The sequence below is a fragment of the Sarcophilus harrisii genome, chromosome 4, assembly GCF_902635505.1.
Source record: "Sarcophilus harrisii chromosome 4, mSarHar1.11, whole genome shotgun sequence".
Lineage (NCBI taxonomy): Eukaryota > Metazoa > Chordata > Mammalia > Dasyuromorphia > Dasyuridae > Sarcophilus > Sarcophilus harrisii.
In genome coordinates, this window is record NC_045429.1 from 464,106,544 (window position 1) to 464,112,543 (window position 6,000).

Here is a 6,000-nt window from a genome sequence, read left to right on the forward strand (position 1 = left end):
AGCAGCAGGGCCCAGGGAAGACAGCTTGCAGGGTAATCTCCCTGGGCCCTTTTAGAGGGGTCTTCTCTGCCATGAAAGGTGGATGGGCAAAGAGGGAGGAGGTGGCTCACGGCCTCCACGGCAGCCCCAGGAAGAGCAAAGGGCTGGGCCAAGCCGGAGCAGGCCCTGAAAACTGGCTGAAGTGTCAGCTCGGCTGCAGATCCCGTTAAAAAGATTCCGGGACCTCAGTCTGCTCTGACGCCCGCCCTTCCTGCTAGAAGCCGGCTGTTGCTCGCGGAAGAAAGCTCTGGAAGGAAAGCAGTGGCTCCCCCTTCACAAGGCAGAAGTTGATGGCGAGACAAATGCCCACGGAGCCAGATGAGTGACGGTCAAGGGCCAGGTGGCCTCCCACAGTGTTTTGGGCGCTTGCTTCCGCTCATCCTATGCCTGGCGGGCACATGGGAGAAGATGGCAGGAAAAGAGCTGGCGAGGGCCCTGGGGGAGGAAGCTGACGGTCTGCCCGGCCCCTGGGGCCCTTGTGACAGATGTGACATCGAGCTAAGAGAAGGTGTTTGCAGATCCCTGTCTAATCAGCAGGAACACGCCTCAAGGGTCCGAGAAATCCAGTGTTCCCTTCCAGTGCCCTGGAGCCCCCAACTAGTCTGGCTGCCAGGAGCCGGAGTGCTTCCTCATCTGCTTCCCAAACCCACCTAACTGGGCTAAAATGGTCCGAGAAGCCGCAAGGAGCTAGGCAGAGAAGCGAATGTGTGGCTTCTCACGGGACCTGGAGAACAAGAGCCCGCTTCCCTGCTACCCGCGCCCCCCTCCATCCCCAAGGCCTCTCCCTCTGCCCTGGGCAGCCTGAAGCCCAGGGGCCTTTCCATCCGCCCGCTGTTGCGCGTTACCAGAGAGAATGCAGAGACCCCCCCCCGGATTTCTCCGGGCCCCACAAGGCTGTGCAGGGTTTGAGGACGTCACGGGTGTCTCGTCGTTCCAGTTACACCCAGCAGCTTGGCAAAGATGCCCGAGGCGGGCTGCAGAGAGCGGCTGGGAGGACACTGAGACCCGTTGGCCACGTGGGGGTCAGAGAGCGACAGAAAGGCCCGAGGCCTTGTAGAACTTTGGAAGGAGACTTGTGTCTGACTTCTGTGACCCCCTGGGGATGGTCTTGGCAGAGGTCCTGGAGCTCACTGACCTTTCTTCTCCAGCTCATTTGACAGATCAGAGAACTGAGGCAGAGAGGGTGACGTGGCTTGCCCAGGGTCACACAGCTGGTCTCCACTCAAGAGATGGAGCACAGGGCCTCGAGTCAAGAAGAACTGAATTCAGATCTAGCTTCACATCATGCCTAGCCCTGGACAAGTCATTTTATCTCTGACTGTCTGACAAAATCGATCCCCAGGATCCACTAGGGAAGATCTCTGCCAAGAAAAGGTCAAATGGAGACAACAAGGGCTAGACATGGCTGTCACAACTGAGCAGCAACCAGAGAGTTTTCCTGACGCCAGGCCCAGCCCTCTAGCCACTGTGCCACCCAAAATGCCCTTAATAATATGTGCCTATTAGCAATCTTTGTGTTATACACTTTAATATACGCCTATTAACAAGCTTTGTGTTATATAGTATATATACATTTTAATGTGTGCCTATTAACAATTTTGTGTTATCTATTAAGTGTTAATTTTAATATGTACCTATTAACAATCTCCGTGTTATATGTTATATGTTAATTTTAATATGTGCCTATTAATAATTTTGTATTATCTTAATTTTTAATATATGCCTATTAACAATTTTGTGTTATATGTTATATATTATATATTAATTTTTAATATATGCCTATTAACAATTACATATACACAATATAGATGGCAATAATTTTCCTTAAAATTAAAGTTCTAGGGAGAACCAAGCACCAGATGAAGAGGCCACAGGGACAGAGATGAGAAAGTCACATGTAAAAGGATCTTCCGAGGTGCGGAGGAGGCTGAACTTGGGGGGAAAGGCCCAAGAACCAGGAGTGGAGGCCAAACGAACACTGCTCCTCCAGTATGATTCCACGTAAAGGCACCCACCCAGAGGCTTTGTGGGCAAATCTGTGAGTTAGCTTAACTAACCTTCTAGAAAGCAAACTGGAATTATAAAAATAAAGGGACTAAAAGTCTACATTCTTTGACCTTGAGATTCCACAGGCAGACCAGTCCCTTGAAAAGGTCACTAAAAGGGTTGTTCCACAGAGACCAAGACATTTATTAAGTTTATTCACATAACTTACAATGACCCTCAAAGAATCCTGATCTCTCTTTCCCAAGCTCAGCATGCCCCTCAAAGGACTACTCCCTCATGTAGAAACAAAACACATTTACCAAAACAAATAGAAGCAAAACAAAGTTGCCACTCAAAAAGTGGCAAGGCAGCCTGGTGGCTCAGTGAATGGAGTGCTGGGCCTGAATTTAGGAAGACCTGAATTCAAATCCAGTCTCAGAAGTTTACTGTCCGTGTGAGTTTGGGCAAATCACTTCACCCTGTTTACCTCAGTTTCCTCATCTGTAAAATGAACTGGAGAAGGAAACAACCAACCACTCCAATGTCTTTGCCAAGAAAGCCCCAGATGGTGTCATGGAAAGTTGGACGTAAGTGAAAGGACTCAACACAAGGGACAGAAGGAGCCACAGTCACACGAGCACCACCCTGTCTCCTCCTCTCTCGTCAGTTCCACCTTTGCAGCATCTCTCCTCATTTCCACCTTTACATCATCTCTCTCGTCAGTTCCACCTTTGCAGCATCTCTTTTCAGTTCCACTTTTTCAGCATCTCTCCTCAGTTCCACCTTTGCAGCACCTCTCTCTTCAGTTCCACCTTTTCAGCGTCTCTCGTCAGTTCCACCTTTGCACCATCTCTCCTCAGTTCCACTTTTTCAGCATCTCTCCTCAGTTCCACCTTTGCAGCACCTCTCTCTTCAGTTCCACCTTTTCAGCATCTCTCCTTGGTTTCACCTTTGCTGCATCTCTCTCATCAGTTCTACCTTTGCAGCATCTCTCTCGTCAGTTCCACCTTTGCAGCATCTCTTTTCAGTTCCACTTTTTCAGCATCTCTCCTCAGTTCCACCTTTGCAGCATCTCTCTCGTCAGTTCCACCTTTGCAGCATCTCTTTTCAGTTCCACTTTTTCAGCATCTCTCCTCAGTTCCACCTTTGCAGCACCTCTCTCTTCAGTTCCACCTTTTCAGCGTCTCTTATCAGTTCCACCTTTGCACCATCTCTCCTCAGTTCCACTTTTTCAGCATCTCTCCTCAGTTCCACCTTTGCAGCACCTCTCTCTTCAGTTCCACCTTTTCAGCGTCTCTCATCAGTTCCACCTTTGCACCATCTCTCCTCAGTTCCACCTTTGCAGCATCTCTCTCATCAGTTCCACCTTTGCAGCATCTCTTTTCAGTTCCACTTTTTCAGCATCTCTCCTCAGTTCCACCTTTGCAGCATCTCTCTCGTCAGTTCCACCTTTTCAGCATCTCTCCTTGGTTTCACCTTTGCTGCATCTCTCTCATCAGTTCCACCTTTGCAGCACCTCTCTCTTCAGTTCCACCTTTTCAGCGTCTCTCGTCAGTTCCACCTTTGCACCATCTCTCCTCAGTTCCACTTTTTCAGCATCTCTCCTCAGTTCCACCTTTGCAGCACCTCTCTCTTCAGTTCCACCTTTTCAGCGTCTCTCATCAGTTCCACCTTTGCACCATCTCTCCTCAGTTCCACCTTTGCAGCATCTCTCTCGTCAGTTCCACCTTTGCAGCATCTCTTTTCAGTTCCACCTTTTCAGCATCTCTCCTCAGTTCCACCTTTTCAGCATCTCTCCTTGGTTTCACCTTTGCTGCATCTCTCTCCTCAGTTCTACCTTTGCAGCATCTCTCTCTTCAGTTCCACCTTTTCAGCGTCTCTTTTCAGTTCCACTTTTTCAGCATCTCTCCTCAGTTCCACCTTTGCAGCATCTCTTTTCAGTTCCACTTTTTCAGCATCTCTCCTCAGTTCCACCTTTGCAGCATCTCTCTCGTCAGTTCCACCTTTGCAGCACCTCTCTCTTCAGTTCCACCTTTTCAGCATCTCTCCTTGGTTTAACCTTTGCTGCATCTCTCTCATCAGTTCTACCTTTGCAGCATCTCTCTCGTCAGTTCCACCTTTGCAGCATCTCTCTTCAGTTCCACCTTTTCAGCATCTCTCCTTGGTTTCACCTTTGTTGCATCTCTCTCATCAGTTCTACCTTTGCAGCATCTCTCCTTGATTTCACCTTTGCTGCATCTTGTCACTTTCATATCAGAGCATCTCTCTCATGTGTCCCCTTCTCTGCTCTGACCCCTACCTTGGAACAGGCCCTCATCTCCTCACATCTGGACCATGGCAACAGCTGCTAAGCCATCTGCTGCCTTGAATCCCTCCCCAGTTCAACCCATCCCAGCCACCAAAGTGATTTTCCTAAAACACAATTTTAACCATGTCACCCCCACACCACACTCTCCTACCCCACTATTCAATAAACTCTGGAGAAACCCCATCAAATTCAGAATCAAATACAAAAATAAGCTGTTTGATTCTAAAGCCCTTCATCACCCAGCCCCTTCTTCTCTTTCTAGTATTTGACACCTTAGTCCCTGACATCTACTCTTTGAGCCAATAATCCTGGCCTCCAGCCTCACCCACGAACAAGGCCCTCCATCTCTCAGCTCCAGGCATATTTTCTGTCTCCTGTGCCTGTAATGCTCTCCCTCCTCTGTTCCAACTACTGACTTCCCCGGCTTTCTTTAAGGCTCAACAAAAATCCGACCTCCTACAGGAAGCCTTCCCAACTTCCCTCAATTCCATGCCTTCTTTATGTTTCCTATTTATCCCATATAAAGCTTGCTTTATATATGTGTGTTTGCTTGTCTCCCATTGGATTAGGAAGTGCTGGAGGGCAGAACTGACTTTTTGTATCCCCAGTATTTAGCAGGGTGACTGGAACATAGTAGGCATTGAATAAATGCTATCAGCTACTGAAATCCCTTCCAACAAGAATCTCTGAAAACATCTCAAGCCCATGATCTGTCATCAGGTGGCTGGTGAGGTCAGTCCCCACTCCAGGAGCTCAAAGGACAGATCATATTAGTCTGATATGAAGAGAGATGGTCAAAGACTCTGCCGGAGAAATAAATAAAGCGCTGCCTTCCTATTCATGGGTGATGGGATTTTCTCCAGAAAAACCACCAGAATCCTCCCGGATGCTCCAGTTCACTCAGACCCCCTCTGTCATTGTTCTGGAGCACCCCCTGTGACCATCAAATAGCCCAGCCCCCTGCAGGCAGCTCCTTCCAAGGTAGAGATGGGGCTGCATTCGTGCTGATCCAGGAACATGGCGCTGGTGCCAGCAAAGTGCCTGCCGGCTGAGGGCTGAACAAAGGCAGGAGGTTGGCTGGTTTTCCGACCTTTCTGTGTCTCTTTTGAAAACAGAGCCTGGGGGAGGACAGTCTCCAGCTCTGTGAAGGTCCTGCTTGGCTGAGTTTTGCTTACGGTTCTAGGCCCAGGGCAGCAGTTGCTAAACTAACTTGGCCACGGGAAACTTCGGAGGCTCAAAAACACGGGGACGGGGCCTAGGCTGGGTCACGGGAGCGGGCGAGGCCTGGAGGTCTTGGGGTGGCAGGCAAAGCCCAGTGCGAGTGGAGACCTTCCGGGCATGTTGAGATGGGGGAGGGGTTGTCACTGAATTTCCTTCCAAACCTGTGATTCAGAAATTTCAGTGACTTGGAAGAAAGTTAGCCAATTTCCAGCTGAAAAGTTGCCAGACAATGAGTATTTTCGATCCGTATGTGCACAGTTCCACGTCTAACATTCTGGAGGGGACGGTTCTCCCAGAAGCCCGGCTCCCGCAGCGGAGAGAACGTCAGCGTGCCAAGCACCAGGCAGGGGATGAGCGCCAGCTCCCGCCAACCAGGAAACACAAACATACATTTATTGGCAGATGAGCTGGGGGGGGGGGGGGAGAAGGACTGAGATTCCCGTCAG